This window comes from Calidris pugnax, unplaced genomic scaffold (genome assembly GCF_001431845.1).
Source record: "Calidris pugnax isolate Ruff unplaced genomic scaffold, ASM143184v1 scaffold17, whole genome shotgun sequence".
Lineage (NCBI taxonomy): Eukaryota > Metazoa > Chordata > Aves > Charadriiformes > Scolopacidae > Calidris > Calidris pugnax.
In genome coordinates this window covers 9,346,954-9,357,842 of record NW_015090794.1, presented here as the reverse complement: position 1 = coordinate 9,357,842, position 10,889 = coordinate 9,346,954, and positions in this window count along the sequence as shown.

The following is a 10,889-nucleotide window of genomic DNA, read 5'->3' as shown; positions in this document are numbered from 1 at the left end:
ACTAGGTAATATTTTAGTACGAAATTTTGGCTGACCCTGTTATATTTTTCCTGTGCTGTTCTCTAAGTAAAATGAAGGAATAACATGCCATGTCAGGTTGCCCATCTGCACTGCCCATATTTCTGTCTTGCAACTGGGAAAAGGTTTGCTGCTTATTCTTTTGATTCCTACAGTTGCTTTAGGATGGGTGATAACTTTAGACCAGAAAGCAGCTTTGTCAGTGCTCCCCCTCAGAAATCCTGGGGGTAACTGAAAAAGAAACACGAGTTGTTAGAAAACACGTTGTAGCATCACCACTGTTTTTGATGCTGTGGTAAAACGAGGGTGAGTCTGTGCTGTCGTAATTAAGTGATGGTGTGAAAAGGCTGGAAAACAGTCCAGGTATAACGGGAGCATAAACTTCCCTGACGTCAGACCCGCTCATGACTCCCCTTTGGCTTCGCTTTCCTCCTCTGTGACTTTGCGAATACATTTGGCAGCAGCTGGAGTTCCACTTACAGCCACAGAAAGTAAAGCTGAATGTCATTGAAGATGTGCCCTGGAAAGAAGATCCAAGCCCGCTGTACTTAATGGAATGAGATACTTTGAGGATTATTTCTTCCTAAATGGCCCAATGCAAGCCATAACTCTTCTGGACCGCAGTGGAGAGGAGGCAGTGTCCAAGTAAGTTCTGCAGCGTTTTCATGTTTCCCTTAACCTTATAAATACCCCTTTTTATTAGTCGGCAGCGGGCTGTCAGGCTGTCTTTGGGAGTGTTTCCCATCCAGCCTCCGAAGGCTTGGGAGCACGGAGCCGGGGAGCCGGTGCGCGCTGAACAGGAGAGGGCACTGGCACTCCAGCAGCAATGCCGGGCTCAGCATCCCACCACATCTCAGCACACACCTGCAGCATCTTGCGCTCTTGAGAAGAGACAAGAGCCTAAGAAATGAATGAACGAGCTGGGCTTACTGTCTGTGTCTCTCTGGAGATAGAGAAATCAAAGGGTTGGGGCTGAATTGCTGTGCACTGGGTGGGAGATTTGCACTTGCACTAACTTCCGTAGGCAAGTTAATCTGCTGGTGTCTGATACATCAGCTCTCCTAGGTGTTTTTCGAAAAACTCTGATTTAGTGTCCTTTTTTTGCGCCTCCATTAGGTATTCAGTACACAAACTAAGGTGACATTCGTGTTGTCCGAGGAAAACTCAGGTTGTCGCAGTCTCTCCCGCAGTTGTAAAAGTGAGCAGCCCTTCACCCCGAGAGCCAGCCTGAGCTGCCCTTCCTCCTGCCCCCAGAAACTATGAAATGCTTCATTTCCCTCCTGCTTCATGGCATTAACACACGGTGTGCTGGGGAGCAATTAGCAAGTGGCCCCTACTTGCTAGGACCACTGGACAGGCTCCATCCCTCCAGCCACCATCTCCGATGGGGATGCTGGTGAGGGGCTCCCTGCCCCATGTCAAAATGCTAAGAACAGGCCTCTTTTTTTTCCCCTCTTAATTTCTGTCCTTTTTTGTTTTAATCTTTTTTTTGCGTTGCACATGAAAAGAGTCTATTGTGTCAGAAAGAACCAAGTTCTGTTGGTTTTCAACTATAATTCCTAATTAGACCCAAAGTAAAGCTCCTGTGAAGCTGTTGGTATAATTACAGGCTGGGAGAGCCTCCTTACTGAACCCAAATCCAGCCCCCAGCTTCCTGGTCCTGTCGGAGCGTGGGACGAGCTGCCAGAGGGAAGGGGATACGAGGCACAGGTGGCAGCAGCCCCTTCGTTATTCTCCCAACTCACTTTGCAGTTTGTCTCTGCTCCACATGAAGGTTTCTGAAAGGTAAAGCAGAAAGGCCCAACAGCAGCGGAAGGAAATATATTTAGAAACATGAAAAATAGGAAGGGAAAATGTTTTATTTGCATTATTCACCAGGCTCTATTATTTATTACGTTGCTGTGCTAGTATATCATTTTATAACTCCCAAAGAAATGGCCGTGCTTCTGGAGGGCAGGTTTCTGCTGCCGCAGCCTGACTTTTGGATATGGGCTCTTGGTATGAGATGTCATTTGGCAAATTCAGTGCTGCTTAGTTTAAACGATGAATTTGTCAGGTCGGGTTTTGACACAGGCCCAGGAGAAAGGCGCTTCGTGCAGCTCGCTGTCTCCCTCGCTCTGCCTTCTGCCAAATTTTTCCATAAACCAGAGGTCATCTTGCGAGGGGGAGAGCCTGGGCAAGGGGAGCCAGCGAGGTGTGGTGGGCTGATTGCCACGCTGGATTTAACGAGGGCGATGGAACAGCAGGAGGTGCCTTCTCACTCAAGCAGATCAGTGCAGGTTTCATCCTCCTTCATGACCTTCACAGCACCACCTTGTCCTCAGGCTCATCCAAACCAGAAGGAACCTCCTGGGCAGTGAAGGCACATTTGGGTGTAGCACATTTGGGTCTTGTATAAGCACGTTTAGGAGGTCACTGCGTTTCCAGTGTTGTTCCTGAAGGGCTACAGAGCTACTGGTATTTCTGTTTGGTGGTCAGCATCTTCAGTTATCTGCCCTCATGCACAACTTGGGGTAAGGGAAATGTAACCAGTTAAGAGAGACTTTCCTGCACTTTTGTTACTACTTTTAACAGAAATGAAGATGCTTTATAATTCTGTGGTTGCATTCGTGGCACAGGAGAGCAGAAGATAGGTGTATATGTTGTTTGGTTCTTTATTGCTGCTTGGCAGGTTTGTGGGAGCACCGTCTTCTGGAACAGTCCCCTTCTGCTGCAGCAACTGCTGCCCACTGTGTCTCTTCAGTTATCTTGGATGACTTTTTTTCCACCCATGATATAGGCAAGATTTTTAGCCTGTCTTAAACAGGTCATAGAGCCTATGTCTTCTAATACCTCCCCATAGGCAGATATTTGCACCTATGTAAAAAACTCATTCATTTATGTACAGGACCTCATTCAGGTCCAGTTGGGCCTGTCCACGTGAATCCTTTAATTAGGGTCTGCCTGGAAACACAGCCTCCAAATTCTCCAGATTCAGTGTCCATCTGAACTAGGTGAACCCTTAAACAGCCTGGAAAAAATAAGGACCTAAAATGTTTCTCTATAAGAATGCATAAATATTCAGATGCTAAACTAAAAGGGCTCTCGTCTCATCCCACAAGCCATTTGAGAGCATTGCTCATTCAGCCACAGGAGGATTTTAGTACTTTAAAAAAATTGCCACAAAACATCTGCAGTCTGCAAAGAGCTGTTCTGCAAAGCATCTTGTAGGCATTCTGCGATGCGTCCCCAAAGGATTTATTACCTCCAGCTGGCTGATTCGCAGCAAATCCTCCTTCCTTCATCTAGATGGCACTCTGCAGTCTGAAAAAGCCTTTTGCAAATTAACACAGAGAGCGATGTTTCAGCAACCACAGCTGGGAGCCTGCATCTCTAGTCTTAATTTTGTCAAATTCTGGTTACATGAATGGGTGGAGAAAGGAAAAGGAGGAGAGGGGGCAAAAAGAAATTACATCAATGGAATTTTTTAGGGTTTATGAGCTCTGGGACCTTAGAAAAAATACTCCTTTCTCCTGGAGCTGGTGCTGGTCCTTTAATGTTCACTTGATAAATACATGCTGCGTATTTTGGGAAGCTGCAGCACAGCCAGTCCTGCTGTTCTTCTCCCTAACCAGTTCCACAACTCGCCCACCTAATTCGTGTCCTTGTAGGCTGTGCTGCTTCTGAGCCTTTCTGGTAATGGGTGTTTGGCCCATCTGAGCTGGTGCACTCCTTCTGCCTCCCAGGTCACTACATGTTGCACAGCCTGGCCTTCAAAGGCTTGCGAGTAAGCAAAGGGGTTAGAAAAATAAGCAAAGATGCTTATTATTTAGATACTGACATACTGCAGAAAATTGAGCTGTCCTGGGGTAGTACTTTCATACTTCTAAAGGCAAATTTATTGCCTTCCATGAGTTTATTTTTCTGGCAGGAAGAGGAATGTCTGGGGGCACCAAATACACAGCAGGATTCAATAAAGGCAATTTGGGGAGGAAGAGAAAGGGATACATGGGGATGTGCTAAAATGACCAGGGGACAATGCAGTGAGATGGAGATAGGAAGAGTGAGGGAGGAACTGGGAAGAGCAATGTGCATTTTTAATCTGCATTAAAATGCCAGCATCCCCAGTAGAAGCAGAATATCACTGGTGCCATCTTTTCCATGGTCTGGGTTCATAGCATGGACTTCAGACAGTGAGAAAATCAAGCACTTTAATCTTTGGCCAAGCAAATGTCCAGGGATGCTCAGGGTTCATATGCAACACATGTTTGCAATTCCCAATATATCTTACTGTAGAATTGTGAAATCTATTAGCCTAAATGAGAAGAAAGGTGATGAATACGTCATATAACTTCCTGGCACTCTCCTGTCCTTAGCATGTGTTGGTGAGGGGACACTTTTGTTTATTTTTGTTTATCCGTATGGCCCTTGCCTGCAGGGGAAACTATGTGGCTGAGTATTGAAGTCAGCATTTGCTAAATCTGGAGCAGCTGGCAGTGGCCTTTGCTTGGAGTGAGACTCCTTTTAGATGAAGGCATCAGTAAGGGGAATGGTGTCTGGGGAGGTTTACTGTATATTTACTGATATTTCTCTGTACGTCTTGTGAGCTTGCTCTAATTGAGCGCTCTCTGACTGGTGACCAGCTTTCACATGGCACATGGAGAGTACCTTGAGCTGCTGTGGGGACCCACCTCTCCCCGGGCTGGGGCACTTGGCCACGGCCTCGTCCCAGTACAAATCCCCAGCACATATTGCTGGGTTGTTTTCAGTGAGCAGCTGGGTGGCAATTATCAGAGCAGCAATGGGTTTCTCCATCCAATGTCGGTTTTTGCCAGTTTGTGGTTCTGCCCAGGATGCCCACGTGTGCTGCTGGGGGGTGGTGTGAGCTTGGCTCACCCGCTCCTCCTCCAGCTCCCACCAGTTCTCTTCCTTTGCTCTTACTCATCTCTGGCGTGATTGCCTGCCTGTCTGGATGCATTTCCTGAAGTTCTCCTTCCCTTTAATTTCTGCGCCTCTAGCGTGGGTGGCGTCACGTGTACAGCTATTTCTTGCCAATTTGCACTGGTTCAGCTTGCCAAACCTGTGTGCCACCTTGGTTTTGTGTTCACCTGACAGTTGTTGCCTGTTCGGGGCTAGCAAGGGCTCTGGGAAATGGTTTTGTAAAGGTGCTGCCCTGTCCTTCAAATCCCTGCCCTCAAGGTTCTGCTGCTGCTAAGACAAGGTAGAAGAGGACAAAATGTGTGCAAATTGGAAGATTTAAGTAAATTTATATAATGGTTTAAGGACTTTTCCTGCTCTTAGTGTCCGTTGACCAAGGACGTGTCAAAACCTACCTATCTACATGCCTACCCTGTCTCTCCACCCCTGTCCTTCCATTCCCCGTCCACTGGTCCCTTCAACAGAGTGTTGCCCTTCAGGTGATGCTTTGACTTGCAGCTCAAACCCTCAGCTGCGTCGCTCAATGCTCCTAAAATGAATAGGTGTTCTGGAAAGCACGGTTCATGATGGGTTCATGAGAACCCACTCTTTCCTCAGAGCTGCTTGACTATGATTTGGAAATTTTATAGCCTGTTGTCTTTGGCTGCTACGCCCCATCTCCTCCCAGGCTGCTTGCCCCACAGGGATGAAGGCAGGAGAATGATGGGTCCCAATGGGTTGTCACTCGTCACGTGGGCTGGATGTGACTGGATGGACCACAGGGTTGCTCATGCAGGATGTGAGTAACTTGAAGGAGCTCTGCTGTTCTGCCCTGTCATGGAGCAAACAGGGAGTAGTGACTAAGAGGTGGCCTGGGCATCCTGTGGCGGAGCACCAGAAAGAGCCTCAGGCTCTGCAGAGGAGCTGCTGACGTGAGGAGAAGAGGATTTTCAGAATTCTGGCAGTGTAAGGGGGTGGCAGAACTCCAGATGGGGTTCCCCATGTTACAATCTGTGCTGCTTTTACAGCAGAAATAGATTTTCACATCTGTCTGCTGTCCCAGCAATACCCTTGCTGCGCCAAGGGAGTATCTGACTGTGATCTGCTGCTCTGAAAACCTGCCGGGGCCCAGTATCAAGATTAACACTTATGGAATTTTTCTGGTGAGATTTTTTTGTAGTATTTACCAGAAGTCCCTTGAGGGCAGAAATTATTACATGAAAAGATTACGGCATTGTTAATCACGTTTTTTGTCTCCCACCACCCACATCTTTTCTTCTGGCAGGCTGGTTTGGTATTACTGATAGGAACTTCTTCATTTTTCTCCATTCAGAAGAATAAGTTTATGCAAGTCTTTTCTACAATTGTGCCATCCTCAGATAAGAAGGAGCCTCAAGAAAATTTCAGGCAATTGCATGGAATTTATTATTACTTTGAATGCAGACACATTTTGACCTCTGCCACTCTATATTTCTTTGGCGTGATTAATTCATGGTTCTTCATAAATGAGTCAAAATAACTTTAAAAAATAAATATTTAGATGATGTTATCATCATCCAAAGATCCTGCCTTGGCGCGAGGCGAGCAATGCAGGACAGAAGGTGGTTGCAGATGTACTAGTTTCTTCTGATGTTGTGGTACTTGCTGTTGGGATCAAGGGTTTGACCTGATAGTGGAGCTGTACGGTGGTTCCCAGCTATGGTCTGGCCCCAGAAATACTGTGGTTGAAACATAGGTTGGGTGCCCAATTTGAAAATACTTGGAGTATATGTCCCAACTTTCTTAGAAAGTTCTTAGAAAACTTCAAAATTAATCAAGGAAGAAATAGATGCTAGGATAGAAACAGGGTAATTTTTTTTTAATTTGCTTTGGTTATTGAGACTGGCCATAGACATGGCAAAAAGTTGTGCCCTTGCTCCCTGGTCCCTCATTCATTTTCACCCCCACAACCTTTTCTTCTGTGCTGTGTCAAGGAGGGGTGCTTGTGCCTTGTACTACTATGCGCAAAACTTTTCTTAATTTATGTGCTAATTAACCTGATACTGTGACTTGATTGTTAGGAGCTTGGTCTCCCAGCAAGCCTGTCTTTGCAGACAATGATCCTTCCCTTTTATTTTAACTAGAGCAAGTAGTTCAAGGCTGGAGTTAGGAGGCAGCAGCAGCTCCTTGGGATGGGGGGGTCAGGATGCAATAAGTGAGAGTACCGTGGAGGACACAGCAGCTTCAGAAATACCTGCTTTCAGCCTCTCCTTTTAATGGGAGTCTTATTTTGGAAAGTTTTAGTTAACGTCATTCTAAAGTTTATTTCCATTTTATTTTTCAAATAAAGAGGCTATAAAGCTCCTGGCTGGGTTTTCACTTTTCTCTGGCTGGGAAGAGGGAGGTGAATTGGCTGCTTGTCTCCCGCGGGGATGCTTTTGGGGCCGCTCAGCGTGTTCCTGCCGGCAGCGCTGCGCAGCCTGACCTACCTACGGCCGTGATTCATCCACGCCTCCGTGGGGCAGGTGAGGATACCGGATGCACTTCTGCAGCCTCGGCAGCTCGCTCTATACCATCAGTTCTATCAATGCTGTGCCACGCTGCACACACAAAACCCCTGTTGCTTTTGCCAGCGTCTCCTGGGGCCGCTTGGGTTTCCTTTGCTTCCCGCGCTGCTGCAGTCCCAACTTGGGCACTGAGTCTCCCCAGAACTGCTGTTAAGGAAGGCAAGATGAGCCCACGCACGTTGCTTGTGGGGCCAGGGTGGCTGTGGCTGCCTCAGGTTCAGTGCAAAAACCTTTTCCCTGGCCTCGGGCGGAGGGATGGGGGATGCAGCGGGGCAGGGCGGTGTGAGCAGGGGTCCCTGTGAGCCCCACCATGGTCAGCCCCTGCGATGTGCTCGGCCTGGGGAGCGGTGGCCCAGCTGCTCTGCAGGCTGAGAGTTCACACTCTCATCACCCAGGTTACTGCAAACATACATCTGACCACAGGAAAACGAATGGCTAGTCTTCCTATGCTTTTCTGTAATTGCTTGTTTCCTATGTGCTTGTACAGCACAAGCTAATTTTAAGTAAATTCATATAAAATTAAAGTCTTGCAGTGAAGCTTTTCCTGAAGAAGCTACATGTTAAGGGGGGAGAATAGCAATGGCCAGTTCCAAAGCTGGACTCGGGGCCACTCAGGGTTAATTCCCTGTGTTGATACAGGCTCCACTCCTGCCCCCAGGGAAGTTGCTGGAATCACTGTGGGCTTTTGATGGAAGTCTGTGTGATTTGAGTGCCCAGATCCCTCAGATACAGGAATTACCCGTGTTTCCAGGTGTGCTTCAGCTGCTTGTCTGTAAAATGGGTGAAAGTGCAGCATTTGACTTACAGCTGTGATGAGGAACACAAGAACGAGGACGAGGCACCTGTATCTTGTGATGGGGTTTTCAGAGTCTTCTCTCTCCTCTTGGTTGGACCAGTCACCCTGTGGAAAGATACCAATGTACAGCCGATGTGTGAGTGCATTTTGTAACTAAGGACCTTTTTCTGTGAGTTTTGTGGTGTTTGAGTTACAGGTGGGGAATGCCATCTCAGCTGCCTCAAGAGGGAGGCTCCTGGGCTGTCCTTCCCAGGACAGGGAACGCCGAGGTTTGCCCGTCCCTCCCCTTTGCCACCTGCTTTGCCCCCAGCAGCAGCACTCTGCAGTCCTGCTGTGGACTGATTTATCCTAAAACCCTGCAAAACAGAAGAGATGAGTTCTTAGAGGGCAGTTCAGTTCAGGAGTGGTGCTGAGCCATGGGAGCAGAGGTGGACGGGAGGAACTGTCGTGAAGCCACATCTGTGATGCCAAGTTGAGTTTGTGGGGCTGGCAGGTGGAGAGAGAGGGAGGTTTTTTCCCTTCTCAGGCTAATAACACCCATATAGCACCGAAGTGGTGCCATTTACTTTTCTTTTACTTGAATGTTTCAAGAGAGGCAGGTGTCTGATTGCATCAGCCTGCATCACCCACCGCATCACTACGGATGCACAGCGCGCCTTGAAATTTGCTGTTGTTTTAGAAACATCATTTTCTCTATGGCATATTTTTTTTTTGTTGAGTGATTTTTTTTCTTTTATATATTTCAGCATTCTTAGTCATTTTGAAAGAGAGAGACTTGTTGGAGAAAATAACATGCATGCAGAGGTGTGGGTTGCACTTAAGAGAATGCTAAATCTTGAGTAAGGCTGGGTTGGCGGGTGACTGTTCAAAAGTTCAGAAGGAAACCAAAATGACACTGCAGTCTCATGTGTTTAGAATTGTTCCAGTAAAATTGCTGGCTAATATGCTCGATCAATGCAGGGAAAGTCTGCTTCTTGGCTCCATTACTCTCCAGCTGGGAATATGGCAGACATTTGGGAAGATTGTTTCTCATTCCATGTGCTCTGTGTATGAGTTTATATTTTATGTGGAGAGGGTGGGAAATTTGCTTTGTGTAATAAACCCAAATAATAAGAAATTCATTTTGTAGGGCAGCACGAACACAGGATAGGCCCTGATTTATGAGCATTTGTGTAAACGGAGCATGTGGGTCCTTAGGCTGAGCCCAGCACCAGTGGTAGGTGTCTGGATGAATCCATTGTGTGGGCTGGAGTCAGGCTGGCTGGTTGGTTTGTTCTTTGGTTTCCTCAGCTGGAATAAGGGAAAAGTTTTGAGCATATGGGTAAAGCTAAATCAAAACGATAAAGCCTTTCATTCCAGACTGAGGGCATCTGCACAAGAATAACTGTTCCAGAATAACTTATCACGTAGACAAACTAAAAAAAAAATAATCTATTTTAACCAGAAAAATGAAGGAGGTACAGAGCTCTGGGTGACAACCACAGCTCCTGAAAACACATGAATCACAGATCACAATAGGCTTTTTAAGAGCTATAGAAATGATAGTGTTGTTTTGGTAATGGCACATCATGATCCCATCTGTACGTGCATATACTATATTTATACTATATACATGTATATATTCCAATTCTATATATATAAAACCCCAATTTACTGGTGTGGCCTTTAATCAAGAACTCTGACTTATAATTTTTAGTGAAATAATATGATAGAAAGGAATGTAATTTATCAAAGAAACATTGCTGAATTTATGACGGGAACAGGGAGATAATGGGGTTTCTGAGACTGTCCGGATGCTCTTCACAGTGATTTGAGAGGGCAGGATATGGGGGAACTTAACTGAAAATGAGTTCTGTTTTTTTCCTGAGATTGTTTGTTTGAAACCTAATTTATTTGCAATTCTCTTATTTTATGGATGCATATGGACCCTTATACGAATACTAAATTTTTTAGATCATTTATTGTAACAAGTAGGTTTTGCCTGGAAAAGATCTCAAGCTGCAGACCTCCATTACTAACAATATATTCTTTCACAGGGCCGGCCTTTATTTCATTTTAGTCAAAGCTTTCTATCAAATTCCAAGCTTGGATTAAAACTGCTGTTCTGCCATATGAAACATTGCCTCATCACTCTCGAGGTTTGTCGCATTTTTTCCCCCTTCCTTTTAATTAGACCGTGTGTAGAGCACCCCCAGCTAATGCATGCACAGGTTTTGATTTAAGTGCTCACGGTAATTTGGAAAGCACAACAGACATGTGACTGGAGAGGGTAGTTCATTTATATGTAATTAGGCACTAAGGCTTGATGAGTCCTCCCGTGCTCCACTGATGCACGAGAACCTGACCCCAGTGGACTTGCTAATGAGCAGAAATGAGGATTTCTGCCCCCAGCCCAGGTTGGTGTGAGGATCTGCCCCTTTTGCAGCTGCATGGTGAGGTGGGGGGGACCCGGGGAGGGGTTAGTCTGCCTCTCCCTATGTTTGCTGAGGTTTTGGGGTGTTGAGTGCTGGAAATATGTCCAGGTCCTGGGGAGAGGCTGCAGAGCTGCTGGGCAGCTCGGAACTGGGGGGCACAGCGCCGTGAGCAGTACTGAGCTGGGCCACATTTTTTAGGAAGCTGAGCTGAGGGCTCGC